We start from the raw sequence: 27011 nt of genomic DNA, 5'->3' as shown, positions 1-27011 counted from the left end.
AACCTTTTCCATCTCTCCTGCCCCAAATTCCAAAACTTAAAAAAATATCATACTCAAGAGGTGAGGAAAAAGAAAAGAAAGCCTTTGAACCCAAGTAACCTTAGATTCTGAGTTTTAAAAAAAAAGGTTTAAATCATTTTAAAATATGAAAAAAGTGAATCCAAATGCTGTCAGCAGTTTTTAAAGTTATCTTGTAAGCAAGGCATGATAGCACAACCATCATCCCAGCATTGAGAAAGAAAAGGCACAAGCACAGCACTGGGTACATAGCTGGTTGTCATCAACCTAGAACATGATAGCCTTCCTCAAATAAACAAACACTATAGTGTATTGAACTGAATGGCATTTTAGAACACAAAACTCTTAGTCTTATCCAGGGTTAGATTAGGAGGAGTTTCACGGTGAGAATCAATAAAGTAGTAGTATTTAAGAAGTAGAGCTCTCAATAATACATTTTTGTTAAAGATACTGCTATGTGTGTCACAGTTTCAGGAAACAGTCATATTACAATGTTACTTATAACATATTATAAATAACAATCAAAGTACCTAATGTACATTTACAATTGGATACTGTATTTTCTTCTTTATAAGTTTCCTTTCCTTATGAACTCTCATCTTTCTACTTTCAAGTATGTTTGTGAAGAAACTGGATTTTTTCCTTACATTAATAGATTTTGCTGATTGCTTCCTTTATGCTTACATCATTCCATAGCATTCTGAAAAATAAAATCACAACTCTACTACAAGCATAATTCAGTAAAAACAGTCAAGCCGTACTGCCACTCTATAGTTATAGTGAAAAGGCAAGAGATCAAAGGGTGCTTCAAATTGCAAAACTATCAGAGATTTAGGGAACTAGAGCAAGAAACAGTGAAGGCAACATACATAGAACCTTTTAAATGTCTGGGGCCTGAAAGAAGACCTCTTGAGTTCAAGTCCCAAGTCTCCTACTTGCTGGGTGGGCATATTAACTCTTCACACTTCCTCAGGATAACAGATAAGAGCAGCCATTTGCTAGACCAGGTACAAAGTCTGCTATCAATACTGTCATTCTTACCTGGTAAGCTGACAGAAATTACTATTAGTTTGGGCCTCATAAAATTACTACTTTTATAGGCTAATACTTTAAAATTTGGAGATGTTTCTATGGCTCAAATTAATGAAATAATATCAAAAAGCAAGTTTCTCAGAATGTACATGACACTCAAACCTAAAGCTGCTACTGGCTGGGAGAAAGGCTCAGCGGCTGAAGGAGTTTGCCACCACATCTGATAACCTTGTCAGATCCGTGTTGAGAAGCCACAAAGAAGAGATATCAATCTCTACATGTAGGCTTTTAACCTCCACACATGACCTTGGTACTTAAATACCCACACTTACAAATGCACACGCAAAATTAATAAATAAATTAAATAGCTAGAGCTAAGCTGGGAATACACTCACACAGCAGCCCTAGAACACAACTGGAAGTAAATGATTTCTGTAGCAGGTTTTAAAAAAACTACACACTTCAAACAATAAAATGGTCAATCCATTAAGACTGACCTCTACAACAGCCAATACTTGTCACTGGATTGATTCTGAAAGCTAAAGGAATATTATATATTCAAGTAGATGTTGTTTTCCTCTGAGTCACAAAATGACTGTTACCACAATTTCTAAAAGGCACATACTGTATTCTTTATTTACTAAATTCTAAAAATGACTGATTTTGGTCATGTGAACATTTTACAATACTAATGCTGGTTTATTAACTTAATTCAAAGTCTGCTAAGTTTTTAGTCAATATAAATTGTTGACTAAATACAGAGAATGTGTTTTCATTTTTCAAAAATATTTACCTTGATTTTATTAATACATTTACTTTTCTAAATATTCACAAAGGGTAAGTTTCTCCAACTTAACAACTTATTTACAGTCTACCTTAGAATCTGTAACCTCCCTACCAGCACCATTTCAAGATAGCCTGATTTTCCTCAAGGCTATCTTACGTACATCTTTAAAAATTACTAAAAGAAAATTGTGTTCTTTAAAAGAGATATAAAGATAAGATGTGTAAAAACTTCAGCAAAATTGTTAATAATAGATATAGTTGTCTGTGTGGAGAAAAGCTAAGATCCTGCTTTAAGACTGCAATCTTATCACTACCCCTCCCAGAAGAAGACGCCTTACTTAAAAGAAAGAATGAACAATGACACTCTTCTAGTGATGATTTCCCGATCAATCAGCAGCTTTATATTTCTTCATCAGCTTCTTTTCAATTGATAGAATTTATCAACCATGATGTGAAATGCACAATTCAACAGGTTTTGAAGTCTTGAGTTGTAGAGCCATGAGCACTCACTGTAAAGCATCATCCATGTGCCCTTTGCTCATCACAGTCTCTCTCCATTCTCACTGCCTGCTCATCCCTGGCAACCATAAATCTCTCTGTATCTATGAATATCCCTATTTGAGATATTTTATGGGAATAAAATCATAGAATTATAGTCCTTGTGAGTCTGATTTCTTTCACTTGGAATGTTAACAACATTTATTTATATTGTAGCATACATCCATATTTCATTTTTTATGGCTTAATATTCTACTGCAAGGATCTACATAATTTGTTTATCCTTTCATTAATTAATGGCCTCTGGGTTACTTCTAAGTCTTGCTATTATGACTAACACCCACTATTCAAATTCTTCACATTATGTGACAATGTTTCAAAATGATAGAAAAGTCACAGGACTAGCAGAAGTCTATGAAGATCTAAAAGTAAAACTAAGCAATACAAATTCCAGATAGTACATATTGAGTGCTCCTTAAACACTCGAGAAAAGGGTCTCTGATTTAATTTTTCCAGATTTTTAAATATGTTCATATATAGTAAGTATTTATACTATAATGTTACATATTATATATGCATATATATAGTATCTATATACATATATAAAATATCTTGGGGATAGGACTAAAGTCTGAAAAATAAATTTACTTGTGTCTCCTTCACTCTTGTATGTTATACACACACCTTGAAAACAGTCTTAGAAAATCTGTGATGTGTATGCATTTAGACTATGAAGTCTAGAATTTTCTACAGTGGTAACATGTTGCATTAAGGTTTCAGATTTGGATATTTTGGGATTCTCGGGTTAGATATATTTGACACCTGCAGCAGCATTTTCTCTTGCTATAAACTCTGCTCTCGGAGTTCCTCATTCTACATAAAGATCATCTGGAGAGAGAGAAAAGAAAAACTTCCCACCTACTCTCTGTAAGCCATGTATAAACATGAAGGGCGAGACTGAGACTACAAAAAAACGTTGAAACATATGACATGATTTCCTTTTCTTTCTTTTCTTTTTTTTTTTTGGTTTTTCGAGACAGGGTTTCTCTGCGTAGCCTTGGCTGTCCTGGAACTTTCTTTGTAGACCAGGCTGGCATCAAACACACAAAAGAGCTGCCTGCCTCTGCCTCCCAAGTGCTGGAATTAAAGGCGTGCGCCACCACGCCCAGCTTCCTTTTCCTTTTTTGACATAGGACGTCACTATGTTGTCCAGGCTGGCCTCAAATATGAGATTCTCCTGTCTCAGCCTCCAAGAAGTATTCCAAATTTCTAATATTTATCTTTAAAAAATAAAGTCCTTTGCATCTCAAACATAACCTAAGTATTTAAATCTGAATTAATTTGCTATACTCATAAATCTGTAAGAAGAAAAGAACATAACTATATATATGCTCTCCTAAAGCACTAGGACAAATCTAGGATTTCATACCTAAGAACTAATGCCCAATATTTGTATTTTGCAGATAAAGAGCCATCCAAGATGTCCAAATCAACATTGATGAAATTAAACATCCTATATATCTTAAAGCAAAAATTAAGTTAAAAGTTAATTCATTTTGATTAGTGATTAAAATTAATTTGCTACAAAAGCAAATCTCAAATGCTTACCCGAAAAATATAGTTTTGATTTGTTATGTATGTGGCCAAATCCCTAAATGTTACCACTGAAACAAAATCCTGCAATTTACCTATTATTTGCTTTGAGTAAAAACAATAAATGTTAGCAAAATATTACTAGTATTTACTTAAATGACATGTCAAAATATTCTACAAAAATACAGCATTTAAATGACTTTCACTAATATGTTCAATTTTATGCTTTTACATATTATTCATAAATAAAATTTTAAAAATAATAATTTAAAGACATTTTGAGACAATTGTTCGAGATTGGCATAGTTTATGCCAATTTTTGAATAATACATATTGTTTTATAGCATGTATCAAATATATTAAAACCCACTAATTGTAGCCCTCTCTTAACTAGCATCAGAATGTTTGGCATCTATGCTTTTCAAGTACAGCTTTCCATTCGAGGCAGAAACATAAACAGTAAGCAACGCTTACCTCAGAAAATATTTGAGAAAATTTTGTATTTTAAAATCTCTCAATAAATTCCTAAAAGAAAGTTACAGTTTTAAAGAAATCAATATCCTGCAAATATTTTTGTTATAGCATTACAAATACATTTAAAATACCAAATCTAGTGTTACAGTTGTGGGATATCAAATATACTCAGTGCCTAATTTTTAATTCAAAGTCAATAAATATTTATTGAGTGGCCTAGTACATGCCTAACACTGTGCTAAGCACTATGGGTTTAAAAAAAAAAAAAAACACCATTCTGGTTTTCCCTCTTCTTTGTCAGTGTGGCCAACACAAATAATCATTTGATGAAAGACGCCAGCAGGGGAACAGTGCCCTCATTTACTACACACTTCAATTTATACTCATGGCTTCCAAACTCAGAATTCAAATAAATATCAACTATGAAAAGGAATTTACAAGAATCTGTTTTTCTGTAGGGCACTCATCACTGAGGGGTAAAAATTTTCTCATATGCATCATGAAGGCAGATCCTTTTTCCATGTTGTTGGCAAAACTGTCAATCATCTTGATGAGCAGCAAATAAATGAATGCCCAATGATGGGATTCTGTATTATCCTTAAAAAAGAAATCCATCAACTAAACATCAACAGGTAAATGTTTATACTCGACAGCCATCAATTTCAACTATCCATGCAAAGAGACAGGTGAGCTGGACTGGTAAACCTCGAAATTAGAGCGGTATTAATCGTCTGCTTCCAGCCAATATAAACAGATGTTATTTTTAAACAGGCAAAATCATCTCTTCCACTAAAATTTATTTGCAGCAGATAATGTTCTGTTACATTTTTAATCAAGCAGATGAAGTTACATTTAAATTGAAAATCTGCTTCACTCAACTAATCAGGCAAGTAAAATTCAGAGATGATTGAACGGCCTTACACAGTGCACTACTGCGGCAGGTAAACTGGGAAATTCACCTGTCACACCACACAGTTTATTGTTCAGTCACTGCGTCTGCAACTTAGAAGCAAAGCATTAAGACAAAAAGGGAAAGGCATGTTAAACAGACTTATAAATCAATCATATTTTATGAAAACATTATTAACGCTGCCAGCAAAAAATAAACAAAAAAAGTGTTTTTGTTTTTGTTTTTTTAAGAAAAAAGGGGAAATGCCACACCACCTCTCAGAGATAAAATGAGGCCTTAAAAGGGCTGTGCTTATCTGCCTTGTGTAAATAGCATGCCTGGTTGTTTTGAAGATCATGATAAAACTGAGACCAAGAAAAGCAGCAAATATATGGGCAAAGAGCAAAGAAGTAATGACTGCATAATACCAGAGAATAAAAAAGACAGAAAGCAAAGGAGAACAAAACCTCTTAAAGAGAACAAAATAAACATTATAGACACACACACACACGCACGCACGGACACACACACACACACACACACACGGACACACACAGATGTACAAGATGAAATGACCATTACTGATCATTATAGATCATTGATTTTACACACTGGACACATCTAAACATGTCAGTTCACCGTATTTATAAAATATCCATTCCTTTCCAGTCCTTTGAAGTTTCCTAAGTGAGTGGTAACATTTCTAAAATGCCTTTAAAAGTCTTTTTCACAAATATAAAAAAAATGGATTTTTTAAAAAATTTCATTGCGTAGTTTCTATACCTTGAACTGCATAGCCCTGTTGGTAAGACTAATGATAAATAATTCCAATACCATGTACTAATAATAACCCTGTTATATCTTTTACATTCCAGTTTCACTAACCAGGTGCTGTGCCTTTTCTGTCTCTCCTTTCTACTTCCTCTTTCCTAGCTTAATTCAGTTTCGCATTCTCAGTTTTCTTTTTATTTATTTATTTAGGGTTGGGTACAGTGGGATACCTAGAAAAGTTTTAATGGAATTTTCTCTAAACTATACGCAAATTCTATTATTATATGACTCTTAATATAGATTGAATATACCTTTATTTTCTATTAAGAATGGTGTATCAAAATCTTATCAAAGGATTAATGAATAAGACTAGGTAAAAAAAAAAAATGATGCATTCATCACCACAGTGTCTTAACCGCCAAGGCATCATTTCAGCAAATTATTGTTTAGGGTTCTGTCTTGGTTCACTTTGTGTCACTATAACAAAATATCTTAAACTGGGTAATTTCTAAAGAAATTTATTTCTGACAGCTCTGGAGGCTGGGGAAGGCCAGGTGAGAAGCCACAGCCCACACCTAGTGAGGATCTTCTCAGCGAATCATAACAGGACAGAAGGCACCACACTGCATGACAGGACAAGTATGCAAGTCAGTGATCTCACAATCAAGGCCCTACACTTACTGCCTTGTGTGACCTAAGCTGTCTAGCAAAGGTCTCCACTTCCAAGTCCTATAACGTGATTTTTAAATTTTTCTTAGGAAATTGAAATTCTAATGCATTAACTTTTAGGGAGCACACTCATGCCATAACAAACGACAACAGTTTTAGCTTTCGATAACACGTAAAGAAAGTGCACCAATCCTAGTTTCCCTATTGCTTTCATCCTACTTAGTATGTCATGTTTGTAATGATTAAACCAATACGGAAACCTTATTATTAACCAAACTCCATCTTTATCTTTAGTTGTTACTAACAGTTTTTTTTCCTGTCTAAGGATCATTTATAAAAACATTATATTCAGCTGTCATATTTCTTTAATATTTCTCTAGCCTGTGAGTCTATCTAAAACGTTGTGATGATCCATCAACTTCAGGAATGTGACCTAGGTGTTTTAAACAAGGTTCCACCATTGGAGTCCATTTGACGTTTTTCTCAGGTAGGAACAATACGGGTTGAGGAAGAAGACTACAGTGGTATCATTCTCCACATGCTGAGTACAGGCACTATCAACACACCTTCGTGCTGTTACCTAGTGTCCACAGCACTATTATTATGTTCTAACTTAACCTTAGCCTTCACAAAAACTACACTTACACTTTGCTTTTAAATGGCTATTTCAGTTTGAATCCCTCATCTGTACGTACATGTTTGGCGTGTGTATATGCACGTAGAGTTGACATCAGGTGTCTTCATCAGTCAGTCTCCACTTGATTTAACAAGTGAGGCAAGGCTCTCACTGCTCCCCAGTCACTAATTTACCTAGTCTAGATAACCAGCTTGCTCTGGGGAGCCAGGCCCTGCTGGCGGAGTGGTGGATTACAGAGAGCTTCCAGATGTGTCCTGATGCTTTATCTACTAACCAGCCCTTATCCCCTTTTGTTTTTTACTGAGACAAGTTCTTACTGTATAGTACAAAGCTGTCCTAGAATTTGGGACCTTCCTGCTTCAGCCTTGAAAGTGATGAGATTACACAAGTGTACACCTCCACGCATGCCATATTTTTTTTTCTACTAAACTTCAAAGAATTTTTAATAATATATCTCTACCCTTCATTGTTTAAGGCAACACATTTAACTGCTAGTCTCTGTCAGTGAGACTGAAAGGGGCAAAAAGAATCAAGGAACAATTCTGCACCATTTCCTGTACTGCACAAAGGAGTCTTCTGCAGCAGTTTTTCTGTCTTTAGTTGGCTAAGTTTAAAGGTAGAGGGTCCAGGACTTTGGCTAACTACTAAATGTTTACAAGAGCTTTAAAAACACTGTTGAATTGTAGTCAGAATTCCTAAGGTAAGACTTGAGTACTAACAGGGTTCTGATTTTTTTTTTTTAAGTTGGTAAGTTATCCTAACATAGACAGCATAAAGAAGCTCAGCTCTACACTGACTGCTACAGACGTAACTCACAACTATATGTTTGTGGTCTGAGGGTCTCATTTCTTGCTGAGCTCTTCCCCTCACTGTTCAGGTTTAAATGAACCCTATATATGATAGAGATAGATAGATAGATAGATAGATAGATAGATAGATAGATAGACAGACAGACAGACAGACAGACAGACAGACAGATAGACATAGACAGATAGACAGACCAACCAAGTGGCTGACCGACCGACTGACCAAGTTGAAGAAAATGAAGGACTGGACAGTGACTGAATGTACTTTAAAACCCAGGCAGATGACCTCTCAGGTTAATTTAATAAAAGTATGTTTAACCCACAAAACCAAAGAAATACTGTGTCTGACTGCTGGGGACATAGACCAGTTGCCAACACCACAGAAGAAGAGAAAGGAAGAGGTAGATCAAAGAGGGACAGAAAGAAGGCTGCTCCATCTGAATCTCATGAATTGGCACACACAACTTCAAAAGATACATACTGTATTCTTTATTTACTACATTCTCAAAATGCCTAAATTTGGTCACATCAACATTATACAAAACTAATCTGGCTTATTAGTTAAACACAAAATCTGCTAAGTTTTTAGTCTCTATAATTTGTTGACTAACTACAGAGAATGTACTTTCATTTTCATAAATATTTACCTTGATTTTATTCATATGGTACAATTTTATTTATATAAGATTCAAAGTTACAGAAATGCAGATTAATGGTTGGTTACAAAGAGTCACAGAAGACAAAGGAAGTTCGTCAGCATTACGGCCTCTCATGCTGACAGAACTGTTCTTATCTTGACCTTATCAGGATTGATATTCAGTAACATAACTTTGTAAGATGCTACAACATAAGGAAACTTGAGGAAAAGGTACACAGTAGTTCAATATTATTATTGAAAACTGTCTTTTGTGGTGGTGACTAGTGAGTATCTAGAAATCTGAAAAGGCTGTATTTTTGATGTGTCTGGGAGGTTTCCAGAGAGAGTTAATACTGAATCTGAGGGAACAAGATAGGATAAGAGAGGCCCCTTCCCTGGGTACAGGCAATACCCAACACGCTAGAAAGACCAGAGGAAACAAACACAGAAGTCAGACTGGGATCTGACCCCAGAGTGGAACACATTCATTTTTTTGCTATGGATATCAAAACCATAAATTTTCTGGCTTTTGGGCTCCTTCAAATACCTGAAATTTTGAAAGCAAACTGAGGCACACTGACTCTACAGTCTGTGAGCTTACTAAAGGATGAAGTCACGTACCTGAATCCAGGTCTCTATCCTGTAGACTAATTGTGCAACTCCTCAACTGGCATAAAAACATGAGCCAATTCCCTAAATCAATCGTCTCCTTTCTTCCTCCCACCTCTGTGCCGGCTTTCCTCTTCTCCCTCAGGAAGATCTGACCAACAAAGCATCTATAATTATCTCAAAGTATACTTTTAACTAAAAATTATACCCTGAGTTCAGCAGTATATTTGCCTGGCATATATGAGGTCCTGGGTTCAGTTCCCAGTGTTACCAAAAAAAAAAAAAAAAAGCAAAAGGAACATTTGTTATGCTTATTTATTTATTTATTTATTATTCATATAGTATTAGATTTTCTCTAATTAGTTATTTTAGCAAAGATATGAGAATGGCTAGTATACAAAACCAAAAAATTTAAAACTATAATCACAACGCTATCAAAAATACAAAACAAAACATTTAGGCATAAATTTGATAGTAGAATTTAGACTCTAAAATTTAAAGAACACTGAGAAATTGAAGTATGGGGATATGTCAATGTTCATTAGCTGAATACTAAATAGTTTAACCACGTCAATTCTTTAAAGATTTTATTTGAAGTGTGTGTGTGCGTGTGTATGTGCGTGTGCGTCTTTGCATGCACAGAAAAGCAGGTGGCCTCAGGGGCTAGAAGAGGATGCTGGAGGCCCTGTAACTGGAGTTACAAGTGGCTGTATGCAAGAAACTAAACTCAGGTGCTCTGTACAAGCAACAAGCGCTTTTATTTTATTTATTTATTTATTACCATTTTTTTTATTAATTTGTTCATATTATATCTTGATTGTTAGCCTGTTTCCTCCCATTCTTCCCTCCCTCCCACTTCCCCCTTTTCCCCTCCCCTATGTCTGTGATTGAGGGAGACCTCCACCCCCTATATATGCTCTTAGAATATCGAGTCTCTTCTTGGTAACTTGCTATGCTTCCTCTGAGTGCCGCCAGGCCTCCCCATCCAGGGGACGTGGTCAGAAAAGGGGCACCAGAGTTCGTGTAAGAGTCAGATCTCACTCTCCACTCAATGGTAGAGAATATCATGTTCGTCGGCTAGGTCTTGGTAGGGGTTTGAAGTTTACTGCCTATTTCTCTTTGGCTGGTGCCTTAGTTTGAGGAGGACCCCAGGACCCAGATCTGCCTGTCATAAAGTTCTTCTTGTAGGTTTCCAGGACCCTTTGGGTCCTACTATTTCCCCATTCTTCCATGCTACTCTCACCTAAAGTCTCAATAGGATGTCCTCTCCTCTGACTCACTTTCTTGGTAAGTAAAGCTTTTCATGGGACGTATCCCTTGGACTAGTGTTTTGATATAAGTGAGTATATACCGTTTGTCTCTTTTTGCTTCTGGGTGAACTCACTCATTATGATAATTTCTAGGTCAATCCATTTGTCCACAAATTTCGGGAATTCCTTGTTTTTAATAGCTGAGTAGTACTCCATAGTGTAAATGTACCACAGTTTCTTAGTCCATTCTTCTACTGAGGGACACTTAGGCTGTTTCCATGTTCTGGCTATTATGTATAAAGCAGCTATGAACATGGTTGAGCATATGTCCCTGTTGTGTGTTAGGGCATTTTCTGGGTATATTCCAAGGAGTGGGATAGCTGGGTCTTGAGGAAGCCCTATAATCTTCCAACAGTTCAAATCATCCCACCCACTCTACCCTACCCCTACCTCCGAGACAGAGTTTCTTTGTGCGGTCTCGGCTGGCCTCGAACTCACAGAGATCTGCCTGCCTCTGCCTCCTGAGTGCTGGGATTTAAGGAGTGCACCACCACACCCAGCTAACATTTCAAATCTTAACTGCCAAATTTTCAGCACAATTTCTTAATAAAACCCCGAACAGTTTTTAGAAGAAATTTTACATAGTTTAAAATTTTACACAGAAATGCAAAGGGCTTAAAACCACCACAAAACCTTTGCAAACTAAAGTTGTTGGACTAACAGGTTCTCATTTGATGCTTATCATGAAGTTACAGAATTAAGAAAGGCAAACTGGTGAACGTAACACAGATTCCATAAATAGACTCTCATATGCAGTGGTCTTTGCTGTTAGTAGGATTGAACCTAGGGCCTTCCTTAAACATGGCCTGTGCAAAGCATGGTACACACAAGAGGCAAGACAGAGAGGATCACAAGTTTTAGGTCAGAGTGGGCTTCAAAGGGCTGTTTGAGAGATCTAAAAAAAAAAAAAAAAAAAAAAAAAAAAAAAAAAAAAGAAGAAGAAGAAGGGCTAGGGATGTAGCTCTGTAACAGAATGCTTGTCTACCATGTACAAGTTCAATTCCCAGCACCATGAATACAAAATAGAAAAGAGATACTTGGCTTTTCACATGAGTGCTGAGATTCCAAATTTCAAGTCCTCATACTTGCATATAAGTACTTAGCTGAGCTATCTCTTCAGTCTGCTATATTAAAAAAATTTGACTAATTCTTATTTTAAAATTAGTCTACCCTTGAAGAAATCAACTGTTTCAAATGAGGAAGGTTGTGGGGCAGCAAGAGACAGCACTTACAAAGAGGCATAAAGAGTCATAGGGGAGGGAAGTAAGGGGAAAATGGGAGGGAGGGAGGGAGGAATGGGAGGATACAAGGGATGGGATAACCATTGAGATGTAACAAGAATAAATTAATAAAATTTTAAAAAATTTTTAAAAAGAGGCATAAAGAGACTTTTGGAAGGCTTTTTTTTTTTAAACTAGGAATCAATGGACCCCAGGGCCTCAGGAATGCCATGAAAAAGTTCTAACTATGTGTACTTTTCTGGGAGCTTTAATTATGCTCATTATACTTTATGGTAATGACCTTCTATGACTACAAGCTATTACAAATTTACCAGATTACCTAAATTTGTATACCATGCCAACTATAAGCCCAGCATGGTGGTGCACTCCTTTAATCCCAGCACTCGGGAGGCAGAGGCAGGCAGATCTCTGAGTTCGAGGCCAGCCTGGTCTACAAAGCAAGTCCAGGACAGCCAAGGCTACACAGAGAAACCCTGTCTCAAAAATCAAATAAACAAACAAAACCCACAAACCAAACCAAACCAAGAAGTTGTTTACAGCTGCCGCTATGCTAACGGCCGTTCACATTGAGAGAGAGCCAGCTTCTGAAGTGATCTCTACAACTTTGCAAAGTGTCTCAGTATGCTCACTCAGAGGATATTAAAGAGGAGATACTTGGATTGCTTTCAAGTTGTGGGTTCAACAGCTACCTGCTGTAACTGAAGAATCATCCAAAACATTGTCTTGAATGGTCACAGTCAGAACTTCTGGTTCTTAAAGATCTAAATATAGCCATGACCTGAGCTCCAAATACACTATAAACCAGCTCTCATGAAAAAAGAACCGAACTGAATGAACGCCGGTCTGTCAAAGGATTGAAATATTCTGTCTAGGAAATCAGAACGCTGCCCTTGAAGCTATCACTTCCAATCAATTTGCACCAACACAACACTGTGAGATTTGTTCAAATGCATGTGCCTAGGCCTCATCTGTATAGATGGTATAAAGCTTATCTTTCTTGTCAATTGATAGATTAAAAAATAAATAGGCTATTAGTGAGACACACCATTGGGTGTCTCTGTAAAGCTGTTCCCCTGTTCCCAGAGAGAATTAACCGAACAAAGAATGACTTGAAATGTGGGTACCACCAAACCCTGAGGAAAGGGGGGAAATGGAAAAAGCCAGCCGAGCACTGGCATTTTGCATCTGTTTCCTGACTCCCCCCACACCCCAGACATGAGCAAGCAGCCTCCCACTCTTACTCCCACTCTCAAGGTTGCCATACATGACGGACTGCACCTCCAATATGAGCTGAAATTAATCCTTTACCCTTAAGTAGCTTCACATCCAGGATTTGGTCACAAAAAGGATAAAACAATGCATTATAATTTACCAAGACAGAAGCAGAAGCTGGAAACATTGTTAAAGGTGACTTAAAATCAGATTGAGGAGTTCTAGGTTAAAGAATGTTTCAATGCTGTATAGATGGAGCATTTTTAAAGCATAATTACTATAGTGGCAACAGGATCATTCAAGTGGGACGTATGGCACTACTAAGGGTCAAAGAAGTAGTCGAGTTTGCATATCACACAGCCTCGAGGGCCTAGGTCAAAGTCGGGGAGTCTGATTGGCCTTGATGACACAGCCTGTGTGCTCTAAGCTGAGGAGGTTACCAAGGTACTCAAGTGCTGCTACTTCCCACTGCGTTCTCTAACTTCACTGCACTCTGTACTTGCCAGAGAGACCCTATAGACCCTACAGAGACCTGTTCATGGTGCATTTCCGGTTACAATAAAATTCTCTCTTCTACTATCTCAGCAGACTTTAGAATAAATATTTCTACACAGATTCTAGAAACCAAAGATGTCTCAGCTTATTGTAGCTTCAAAAGGAGAGAGCAGTAGTCACAGAAGCAGGAGGGCAATGATTTCCGCAAGACTTGTGGAGCTGCTGGAACAGAAGTCCAAACAAAACTTCCATGAATCACCCAGCACCAACTGTGCAACCCACTTCTACCCTAGCAAGACACGCCAGTCATCTTCCCATTGCTATGACAAAACACCTGACATAAGCAATTTAAAGGAGAAAAGACTTATTTTGGTGCCTGACTGCAGAGGCTTCTTTCAGCCCATGGCTCCTTGGATCTGTTGGTTCGGGGCTATGGTGAGACAACCACAGCAGAAGGCATGTGTGGAGGGAGGCAGCAGAAACAAGAAACGCCCTTCAAAACCATGCCTTAACTCTCAACTCCGGTCCCACCATCAGCACTTCCCACTGCTTCCTAATAATGCTATCAATGGATTCTGAAGCCTCATTATCCAATCACTTCTCAAAAACCTATCAGCTGGTAACCAAGCTTTTAACATAGAAGCCTTTAGGGGACATTTACTATCCAATCATTAACACAGATCACGAGCTTCTCAGAATGCCCCTCATGTTAGCTGCTAGTACAAAACAGCATTTTAAAATACTTAAAATAAAACTATCAGTTCTTGCTGGTTTCTTGTTACTTGATACATAAATGCTTTAAATGTTTTGTATGTCACGTGAGCATATAAAATATGCTTAAACATTCTAGAGATAGATTAAAATATTTTTCATAGCCAGTAGCACTGAGTCATTGCAGGTGAATCCTGAATTTAGACTTTATCCTAAACTTTTATTAAAATTCTGTTCCTCTGGACATAATGGCAATTGAAAATCTGTTTCAAAAAGATTATACCAATCAAGGAGAAAGAGAAAAATATACCTGTTAAAGTATGAATAAATGTGAACAGCATGCAAATTGCCTTTTATCTCTAAACTTTATTTCTAGCTGTTCCCCAAAGAGCCAATGATTTAATACCTTGTGTGGTTTTGTGCCATCAGGCAGAGTAACCCAATTCTTTTAATTCCTAGAATTGGCTGCTGTTCCAAGACTAGAGAGATTGTACTAGAAATGGCTATGGCAGACAATAATACAATTAATACACTGCAGAAAGAAATGTAAGATTAATTTACCAAATTTAATATACTGTATTACTCCCTGCATGCCAGGTGTACACTACTATTGGGTACTCTATATTCCTTCATCTTTCACATATTATATACAGACTTGTTCCTCTATTCTTTTATGAATGGATCTTTGGGAGAATTTTAAAACGAAAGTATGATCATAATGATTTTATAATTTACATGTCTTTTAAATAAACATTTTAATCAATTAATCCAGAAACAGAAAGCATTTGTTTACATATCGGGTAAGTACATGCATTTGTTAAGTTCAGTACTGTGAGGCAGAGGGTACAACAGTTTTCCATTCTCTGTCCTTGACTATCAACACATTATCAAAGCTGGTTTGAGGTTCTGTTTCTCCCACTTCTGCCTCACTCCTAAGGTCTATTCAGCCTGCAAGTTCTTGATTAACTTGGTGTTAAGTACTTACCACCATATAGCTTTCTTCTGACACTAACAAAAACTCCAGAACATAGAAAGAGAAAACTGTATATATGGACCAAATTTATTCCCAGATCATTTTGGTTGGTTTCTGTCTAGGGACACTGTATACTCCCAAAATGTCACAATACTCACAAATCTTTACTTAATTCACTATCTTAAATGATCAATGCCCTCGCCTAGTTTTAAACAACTTACTGAAGATCATTGGCAACAATCCACCCTCAACTCACCCACTGCATCCTAACTGAACCGGCAGAAGAACATGTTTACCATATGTATGCTATGCATTGCACAAAGAACAGGGAAGTGAAGCATGCGCTCTCCCCTCTCCCTCTCCTCCTCTCCCCCGCCCCCTGAAAAAAATATCTTTTTCTTTGGACGTGAGGTGGGATTGGTAGACCATTTGCTACTTTTCAGATTCTTTGAGGAAATTTCCATACTGTTTCCTATAATGGCCGCACTGGCATGTACACAGATTTCCCTTTTTTCCACATCTTTGTCAACCCTTGGTGTCATTTATCTTTTTAATAAAAGCCATCTGAATAGGCATGAGGTACCATCTTGTGTTGTTTGATCTGCAGTTTCCTATTAGTGATATTGAGTACCTTCGTGTATTTTTTAGACAACTATGTTTTATTGAGAAAAAAAGTCTAATAGTTTGCCCATTTTCAATTGGGTTATTTATGTTATTATTTTAGGGCCACCTAGGACATTTAGGAACTCTATCACATATATGGTTTGCAAAAATATTTTTCCTCACTACATAGGTAATTTTTCATTGCTGAACAAAAATTTTATATAGCTCCACTTTGCTTTTTTCCTCTGTCCTTTACATGTGATACCTAAAGAATTTCCTGCTAAGGCCACGCACTTATAAGAGCTTTTATCCTATTTCTTCTAAGATTTCTACCTTCATATCTTACATTTCGAGTTGGTTTTATGTGTAATTGAATTTCTTTCTTTTATAGGTGAATGTCCAGCTTCCCCAACACATTTATTAAAGAGGCAACCCTTTTTCAATTGTATAATCTTGACCCCTTTGTCAAAAGCTAATTAATCTTTTATGGATAGATTTACTGCTGGGCTCTCTGTTCCAAAATCCTTGTGTATGCTTTTGCCCTCGCTCCATTCTGTTCTGCTCACTCTAGTTTTAAAATATACTTTAAAATCAAATAATATCATGATTCTACTTTTGCTCCTTCTCCAGATTGCTTTGACTAGCTGGAGTCTTTGGTAGTTTTCTACAAATTTCAGAAGTGTTTCCATTTCTATGAAGAAAAAAAAGTTGTTGGATTTGACAGGTATTTCAATGATTATGATTAGATTATATAATATTTACACACACACACACACACACACACACACACACACACACACAATTTTTTTCTCTCTCCTTCAATTTCTTTTTCATGGATGTTTTAGTTTCCATGAAAAGTTACTACACTTGGAGGCAGCAACATCTTGCTACCAAACCAGATTCTCAGGTGTTTGAGTCTCAGAACTCACATGGTAGGAGAAAACCAACTCCCACAAACTGCCCATATGTGTGTTTTGACACACATCTGCACACACATACATATTCACAAATAAATGTTATCTTCTTGGCTAAATTTTCATTAAGTATTTTACTCTTCTTGATAATAGTATACATGGATTTTTCCTTAGCTTCTTTTTCACAAAGTTCACTATTAGGGTATGGAACTAAAACTGAGTTTGTACACTGTTCTGTACCCCTGTCTCTTATCTGACCTCACTTATTCTAAGAGTTAGTGTAGTCTTACAGAATTTTTATATGTAAATATTACATGAAAATGATTTTTTCCCCCAATTTTGGTATCACTTTCTTTTTCCCGTTACCTAATTGCTGACTAGGAACTCCCAGTGCAATGTGAAACAACATGATGAGCCCCGTGTCCCAGACGTGACCTACCGGAAGGCTTTCCACTTTCACCACTGACTACAATGTTTAGCTGTACAACCGGTACATACCTCTGTTATATTGAGATATATTTCCTCTGTCACGACGCCTCCAGTAGAGTCTGTGTGACAAATACTACACAAACCCGGGCTACAACCCCTACTCAAGGGACAGCCTCCTGGATGGGTCTGATGTTCCTGTCAAGAGTAACTAACTGCAGTTTTTCTTGTCACTCATCTGTTTTGGAATATCCTGTCTTTGGTTTTGTTCTTCTGACCTACTATTATATCAAGAACTTTTCAAATGTAACTGTGTTGCTAGGAGACGCCTTAACTTGAGACTGCAGCCAAGGGTCATTCAGAGTTTTACCATCAAGTTCCATTCCACTTGTTAATAAAAACATGGCTAAGGATTAATCATAGTGTATTATTATGACTTACAAATAAAGTGTTTAAGAAAGCTCCAGATAGTGACAGAAGAGCTAAGAAAACAAACTGTCTTGACTCACAGACGTTTGGCACAATGAAACACTGACCTCTGATAGAGAGAGCAGATGCCCTGATACCAATCTAATGACTTATGAATGATTGCTCAAGATTGATGACAACATTATTACTCTGAATCCTGTATTTTGATTTGTATTTTTTAAAAAATATAACCACAAAAAAACACCTCAGTTTTTAAAATATATAAAAAACCTGGCTTACTAGTCTACAAAATACACTCAATTCTGGGTTTGTCTCTGCCACTCGCCTATCTCTGCCCACTGATGCTTAAAGAACCCCGTTCCCAAGGACCTATACCTGACTGAGACAGTCTGTGGCATTCTTCTACACCAAATTTGTTCAGTTTTTAACCACAAAAGAATGTGGTGTTATCTCAAATGTTTTTTTCTGCATTAAATAGGATTTTAAGTCAGACATGGTAGGATATATGTGTTACCTCAGCACTTAGGAGAATCCTGAGTCCAAAGTAAATATGTAATACTTAATAGTCCTTGTCCTCAAAAATAAAACAGTAAGAGGGTGTGATTTCTATCCTTTACTATATTAATGTAGTACATCTCATTAAGTTATCTGCATATGCTGAATTGTCCTTACATTCCCAGGAGAAATTCCTTGATTAAAAGTATGGTAATTATAATGTGGCACTAGATTTAGTTTACCTATGTTTTGTGAGGATTTCTGCATTTATGTTCATCACAAATTTAATCATTTTTTTTTCTTATACTGTCCCTGGTGTCAGCTTAACAACTGCCTCATGAAGTAAGCTTGGAAGTCTTGCCTCCTCTTCAGTTATTTTAGAGGAATCTTGAAAACTGTGTTTCTTTCCACTTCAACTGTCTTATTCTATTCCCTGTCTTAAATATCCCCTTCCTCCTTCCTAGCCTCACTTCCATAAAGTTCACACCTTCTCTCTCAAGTAAGTCCTCTATCTTCTTCCTTAATGAAACCCCTTGGCTTCCACTCAACGCTCTTCTCTAAACACAAAGCTTCTCTAGAATCCCGTTTCATACTTTCAAACCAAAAGAAAATAAAAAGAAGGTACAATCCACTTTCTTTTCTTTTCTTTTGGGGGGTGGTGGTGGTGGCGGCACTTTCTTTATATGGTTCAGCAGGTTAAGATAAACAGAGAAGGTGGGAATTATGAAGTATAATAATTCATGCATAATTCCTAAAAGATTATTTAATCTTTTATAGATACTTTGAAGTCTTTTTTTGTTTTGCTCTTGTTTTTGTTTTTTCAAGACAGGCTCTCTCTGTGTAGCCTTGGCTGTCCTGGACTCACTTTGTAGACCAGGCTGGCCTCAAACTTACAGAGATCCGCCTGCCTCTGCCTCCCGAGTGCTGGGATTATAGGTGTGCGCCACTGCGCTGGGCTTAGGAGTCTTTCTTTAGAGCTCCTTGGGATGGGAATTCTCTAGTTTCTTCTTACATAATGACCAGCACTATCATCTTTTTCTGACTTAAGCCCAAATTCTCAGGACAAATCAAAGAACTACTGGTCTCAACTCTTCACTTAAAGGGGGAGAAACACTGTGGATTTTTATTTTGCATCAGATACACAATGACTGAGACACAGTGATGCACGGAGCTACAGCAAGGACTGAGAAGCAGGCTCCAGGGAAGGAGACAGACCCTGAGCCAACGAAGTTCTCATATAGTCTCAGAGTCAAAGACAAACAAATTCTTAAATTATTTAATACATGAAAATAACTTTATAATTTTTCATGAATCTACACAACTAAGAAAAAAGCAAAAACTACCCTTTTCAAAGCCAGCTTTAATTATTTTTTTAATTCTAAGTAAAATTAAGTGTAGGAAGATCATTTGATAGAACTGGAGAGATGGCTCAGCAGACAAGAACACTTGGCTATTCTTCTAGAGGACCCAGGTTCAATTCTCAGCATGCTCATAACAGTCCAGGGGCCCCCAACACCCTTTCATAGACACAACAATGGGGACACACACGCACGCACACACACACACACACACACACACACACACACAAACACACACACACACACACACACAAAACCATTAAAAAAAGAAAAATAATTTTACATAGAGAACCTCCGGAAAGCAGATATAAAGTGAACCAGTCATCTGTTTCCTGGGGACAGGGCAGTGCTGGAAACTGAACCCAGGACTTCATATGTATGCCAGGCAAGTACTTTACCACTAAGCTATAAGTCCATAGCCCTTCTAGATATTTCTGACTTTAACTGAAAAAAGTAAAGGACTAGATAAGTCACATTCATATAAATTTCAGTACTACAGGGATTCACAGGAAAGAAAATACCTGCTCAGATAGGCTATTATGGCTTACAAAACAGTAAAAAGAAGCACTGTATAAACACTGTAATCTCAAAAGCTACACAAAATACTACAGAGATGGCAAATGTTATTCATTAAATACAAGTGATTAAGAAGAAATCGAAAGGAAGAAATTTTGAATGACTATTTTGGAATAATTTCTCTTTCAGTCCTCGACCCCACTTGAAAAAAAAAGTAATGCAATGACTTTTAGATGCTATTACAATGTTTGAGAGAAAAAAGCAAGCTTTTCTGTTCTTATTTTAAGAAATAACTGTTTCTGGAACACATTTATTATTTGCCCTCTTTTGTGATACAATCTGATTTACCTGCATAACACATCAAGGGCAATTACTGTCACCACAGAAAAGAACAATAGGTTAAAACAGGATCCTCAGAGTAGAAGTAGAATTACAATTTAAATGAAATTTCAGATTTAATATATTCAAACAGTTTAAGTTAAATTCGAGGAAAAATCAAACTTTCAAATGTAGCTGGTTAAGACCGACTGTTTATTGGCCTTCTTACACATCTAGAGTTCGGTTTACCTCCTTAAGTTGAACTGTACAAATTCAACATTTCCATCAGCGACCATGGCACAATCCTCGGGCGTACAGGTGCCTAGTGCTCTAGCCTACTCCCTTCCCTTCCTCTCCACCCCCCTTTGGCACTTATTAAAAACTGAAAAGGAGCCCAACTGAGAACGCTCGGCCACACACTGGGCATCACAGTGTCCTGGTGATGCTCCTCCTCTGAGAGCATTCATTTCTAAAACCTTAATGACACTCTGTCACATTCTCTGAAAAGACTGCCATTAAAAGCTGTGTTCATTACAGCCAGTGACTTCCTAAAACTGCCTGCAGTCAGGCACTGGTGTCTTTGGGACTTCCTTCAGTGTCCAAGTCTTTCAGCAGCTTCTCCTGCTTCAGGATTTCCACATATAGGAAATTACAAGATGCTTGCAAATGCTCAGAGCTAAAACAGTACAAACAAACGAAAAAACAAAAACAAAAGAAAACAGTACTGCATTTCTTGCTCCCGCTAGGCATTTAAAGTATCCATCAGTCAAAACAATTAAAAATGTTTTATAAGATGGCAAGCTGACACAAGAAATATTATGAGCCTCAAATAGTAACAAAATCTACTATATGCAAAATACTGTAAGGACCTCAGAAAAGAAATGCACTAAAATTATTCTAAGTATAATATAAGCAAATGTCATCCTAACTTCTCCCAGAGCAAAATGTTCCCCATGAGAAACAGTAGTTCCAAGGAATTCCTCCATTCTAAAAGCTTGGGCAGATTTCAGAATACATATAAAATCAAAAGCCACCAAATTCTTTGGTCAGTTTTGTTTGACTGGGGATGGGGTGGGGGGTGGAAGGTATTTTTTTCTAAAAATATTTTTTTTAGAGGAAAGGAAGGAAAAACTTATTTTCAATACTTTTTCTCTCCTAAACTACATAATGTTTGAGATAGTCAGTATAAATATTCTTAAATTTACTATACTTAAAGCATACAATATGGAACTAAAATGTCCTTATAAAGATTAAATTATAAAGGGTCTTTGCTTAGAAGTCCCTGGATTTATGAGATATCCTATACATATTTTACACGATAACAGAGGTTCAATTAACTTATTTAAACAGTAACTCGCTGCAAAACTTCTGACAGAAAGTAAAACTGGAAATCCAAAGGCAACCAATTACACAAAGCCTTGACTACTCTCTAGAATCCTAGAAAGGAGATGGTTATAAAATATATAACTAAGCCTATTGTACCCTCTTGGGCCACCTACTTTTATGCCATCAATCTGACTGTTGTTCAAAGAGTACAGATAAATTTTTAACTTAAGCTTTGTTTATCAAGTTTAAGAAACATATGGATCCTCTTAAGAAAAATAGTTCTCTTAAACATCAATCCAATCCCAAACTGAGAATGAGAAACAGCAGCTTAAGAAACTAATGTCTCAATCCACAATAACCCTTTGTACCACAAAGTGTTCCCTTCATAGCAAGTACAAAACCTTTCAATCCCAAAATAAGAAAACAAATCTTAAAATTTTTAACAAATTCTGTAACCGTCTTCTCTAGCCTCTGAGGAACCTAGTCTGTGGCGCATGTGTTCTGTTAGAAATGATCGTCCGCTGTCCCCTGTGCCTGCTAGCCAATTACATGACATTCTTTCCTTCCCACACCTCTAACCCTCAGGAAAACAATGTCTTCCCTCTGTTGCGCCTCTAGATGTTTCTTTTGCAACTCTTGTCTCCTACTACACTACAAGATCTATGAAGTGCGGATCTATACTTGATTCATCTTTATATTCACCAGGATGTCTTACAGAGAAACATAGTAGGCCTTCATTATTCACTGGTTAAATGAATGAAAGGATGTGAATCTTATTTCTTGGTTATTATTTGCTGTCTCAGTTTATTTGTCTTTGTTCCTAATCAGTAAAAGATAACCAAAAAGTTTACAGACCCTATAACTGAATTCTTAAACAATTAAAACAAGAAAAGTAAATATAAAATTTGCCAGCCCAATATGAAGAAACAATTAGAGTTAAAGATAGCAGAGAAAAAAACCCAAATGTCATTAAATGGAGCTTTATAAATTTAAGTGGAGCAAAACTTCCTTTTTAATCAACCTCCAAGATTATAATAGATTATAGAAATAAGAAAATTCTACTAAAAATTAGATGATTAATTCTAGTGATTTTTGTTCAAGTGGCCAATTGGCCTAGCTGAACCATTAAGAATATCACAGTATATGGGTAGCTATCTTGTGCCTGGTACCTTTCAAACAATGTACTAAAAGAATTTAAATATAACTTATCAAATACAAACTTTGTTATGGAAAAAAGACACAAATATTTGGTCTTCATTAAAAAGCTATTAAAAGCTTCATTAAAAAGTCCTATAAACTAAAACATTGGTGGTGTCTTACAAACGATCAGAAGCACAGTATGAGCTATAATGTTTACTCCTAATAAAACTGGCATGCCTTTAATCAAGGAAAGTCATTTGCATTACAGGAAACAAAAGCCCCAAGCAGTAGAGACTGTATATAAAAGTTAGTCTGTGGATTCAAATACTAACCCTGTTTTTATTCTATTCATTTATACACTCTCATTTATCTTTTTAGGTTTATGTTTTTTCCTTTGTTGTAATTTATATAACAAATAATAAGCTTAGATCTCTATATCATCCAATATTAAACATTTCAAACTATTTTTGCTACATTTGGTTAAATAGAAAAGACATATAAAAGCAATTTTTATTTAGCAAGGCATTCAAAATAGAAGAGGCATTATATAAAAGCAATTTTTACTTAGCAAGGAACTCACCAATTACACTAATATGCCTATTATTTCAAGAACTTCATTATAAATCAAATAATAGTCTTTAATGGTCTTAAAATGAAACTGGATAACTTTAAGTTCTTAAGCTTCCACTGAACTTTTTAAAAGTAGCCTGATTTGAAATGTTTAAGTAGCATAATATATATCAAAAAAAGTGAAATAACTAAGGACAGTTATTCACCAAGTGCCACATCAACTGCTTATAATAGTTACTACTGCATGAGGGACCCTAAAGGAGCAGAGCCCTAACAAAGTTATCTTTACTACAGCTCATCCTTTGATCATATATTTTTTCATTTTCTTAATTAGCATACAAAATTAATGAATTTTCTTATGCAATGTCATACATATTTAATTTTGGTTAATACCCAACTCCTGAGCCAGCCCTGTGTTGCCTTCATCCCCAAGTAGTTCCCTTCCCATATCACAGGTGATCTGATACCCTCCCCACACTCCTCCCTTGAGGTCTATTTTCCCCCTTTCATGAGCACTTTTCTGTCTTCCTGGCATCTACCCATGCTCATTCCCACATAAAGACACACATATAAAATTAGAAGCTAGGGTCTCTAAGAGAGAGCATGTGGTATTTGACATTCTGAGCCTGGACTCCCTCATTCAATATACTATTTTCCAGTTCCATCACCTTTTGTATTCCTTGTTGAATGCTAACCCTGCAACTACTCTCTACCAAGTACTGAAAAGTTCTATCTAAAAGGTAGAACAATAAGAATACTAATTTCAGCTGGGGCGTGGCGATGCACGCCTATAATCCCAGCACTCAAGGAGGTAGAAGTAGGTGGATCTCTGTGAGTTCGAGGCCAGCCTGGTCTACAAAGCGAGTCCTAGACAGCTAAGGCTACACAGAGAAACCCTGTCTCAAAAAAACAAAAGAATATTAATTTCAAATTAATTTCCATTAACGCAGAGGTGAATCTGATTTCCAATTTAATATCTATTCTACTTCTTTCCACCTCCTTTAAAGTTAAATACAAAGCAGTAACCTGAGGCACTTGTTCACGCTGCCATGCCATCACACTACTGATTTATCACTTATTTTCTGAAGATCTTAACAAAATGTTGGTGAAACAATGTTTTATCTCAAAAGAAGCTACTTGCTTTCTCATGAGATGAATGACAAATCACAAGAAGTGACTGTTATTTACTTTCTGTTGCTAGAAAATCTTCAGTCAACTTTATACAGCTACCATACACTTTTTTCAATGCTTCCGTTTGGAGATTTGCATTTTTCAATTACAAATAAAGAGAAAAGTAAGAAAAATAGCATATGTAGATTTTTTAGAAATGCCTTTCTCAAAAAATTAAATATGCAAATCCTACATTAAAAGGCCAGCCAATGTGGGTAGAGGAGCAACTGTATTTTAAAAACCAGCATATTTCATAGTTAGCTGTAACATAAAATCTTGACTATTCAATTCCACAGTAATCTTGGTATCAAAAAGTTAGGCACTATAGCAAAAGTCTTCAACATAATTGTATAATCTAATATGACACATCACACAACTCAACAACGCAGTTGAAATAGTAATCACATTTACCGAAATTGCTATTGTCATTTATAATATTTAAACGGCATAAAGCATTCATACAATTAAGGTGAATGGATATGAAAATGTGTGTTGTATACTTCAAGTACAAAACCCAAATTCAATCAACCAATCAATCTGTCTATTTATCTATTTAACTATGTATGAACTAGCAAACAACTTATCTTTTAACTTGGGTTGTATTACTTGCTTTTAGATGAAATCACCATCACCGATCCAACTTTTATCAGCTGGGTGTGGTGGCGCCTTTAATCCCAGCACTTGGGAGGCAGAGGCAAGAGGATCGCTGTGAGTTCAAGGTCAACCTAGTCCACAGAGCTATTCCAGGACTGCCAAGGCTACACAGAGAGACCCTGTCTCAAAAAACCAAAAAAAAAAAAAAAAAAAACCCAAAGAAAAAGAAGAGGAGGAGGGGAGGAGGAAGAGGAAGAGGAGGAGGACAAGGAAGAAGAGGAAGAAGAAGAAATTTTATCCAAAATTTCACTAAAATAACTTGATATGCTAAGTGAGGAATTACTTAATGAAGCATTAATTTTAGTAAGAATTTTTACTTCAAAATTTTAAATGCAATCAACAATGTAATAAGCAACTAAAAGTTGGGAATGTTTCTTTTTTCTAAGCTCACAAAAACCTGCATTTTTATTCATTCATAACAGCATAAAGAACCAGCCTTAGATTCTTTCCTTTAAATTACAGTTCGCTAATACTTGGTAATTATCTTTACTCTAGAATTCTTAGGTTCTGCTTTAATAGTTCAAATGTAGAAACTAAGATTTTTACACTTTAGAACTTCTTCACATACCTTTTACCTGATAAACAAATTACATATTCACAAAAAATAAAATCCTAAGAAATATGCATACAAAATATAAAGTAGGCTTCTAAAAAACATGAAATACTATTTGATATATATTCTGAAGACCACAAAAAAATACCAAAAAAAGGAGGAAATTTTAGACACTTTAACTTCCCCATTTTCATGTCAGTTTTCAGTATAGTACATTTTTAAATCAAGAGTTAAATCTCTGGAAAGTTAACTGTTTATTAAAACTCTCAATGAACAGCAAAGCACTGCTAGAAAACTTTTCTTTAGTCCATCCAGCCCTTTAAATAATCAAACAATAAAGCAAATATTACAAGAACAAGGCTGACAAAAAATCATAATGAACCTCTCAGATGAGAAACTAATTGGTACTAAGTACACAATGGCTTACATTTAATCCTGTTAATAACAACACAAAAAAAGAAATAAAAGACTCACTTTTCAGTCATCTCTCTGGACCACTGGGCTAAAATAACAGCATGACTAAATCTGACATTGACCCCGTGGCCCTGCTAGGAGTTAAAAGAATTCCTTTGAGCCTTCTGAGGCCTGTTTTCAACTGGGCTCAGGCACACACACTTGTTAGCCTTCTGTACAGTAACAGGTCAAATTAGAAATGGCCATATACACTGTAACATATAGCAGGGCTTACTCTGCACCTGCCCAAGGAAGAATGCTAAGGTAGTTATATCTGGCTCATAAAATATCCTGATGAATGAAATATAATTACAGCTATGAGACTTTATCCACATTATTGAAAATGAAACTTTAAAAACCAAAATCAGAATACATCCAAAGTAACAAAAAAGACTAAAAGACATACAAGAGCAATCACTAAACTATAAAAAAGATAAATTTCATTTATACTTTTTTTCTAGATTAATCACTCTTTTAGCACCTGATTAAATGAGAATACACTTTTTGAATTTTCACAACCTTCCTGACATGAATCTTCAAAGACCTTGTAGAGCCAAGATACAAATTTGCTTGAAAGCAGTTTTTCCTTCTCCATCCTTTTCTGAAACATTTCCATGCCAACAGAGAAACCAACAATGCACTTTCCTCTCTAACTAATAATAGAATAATCAAGAACACAATCTGCTTTATTTAACAAGGCTTTCTTGCTAATTACATATAATTAG

General features: G+C 36.1%; 1 protein-coding gene and 1 long non-coding RNA gene across 3 annotated transcripts in view; one reads left to right on the top strand and one right to left on the bottom strand.

The window, feature by feature from the left end:
- The window catches only part of ZCCHC7 (zinc finger CCHC-type containing 7), a 177135-nt gene that overhangs the window by 129564 nt on the left and 20560 nt on the right, over window positions 1-27011 (bottom strand). The gene's annotated exons all lie outside the window — the stretch shown is intronic.
- Window positions 10742-25449, top strand: LOC311595598. Its single transcript, XR_014778508.1, has 2 exons — window positions 10742-11144; window positions 13557-25449. It is a non-coding gene; the product is annotated as an uncharacterized lncRNA (long non-coding RNA).

This window comes from Acomys minous, assembly GCF_964271855.1.
Source record: "Acomys minous genome assembly, chromosome: 1".
NCBI lineage: Eukaryota > Metazoa > Chordata > Mammalia > Rodentia > Muridae > Acomys > Acomys minous.
Note: the sequence above shows the minus strand (reverse complement) of the source record. Positions and strands in the feature narration are given on the sequence as shown.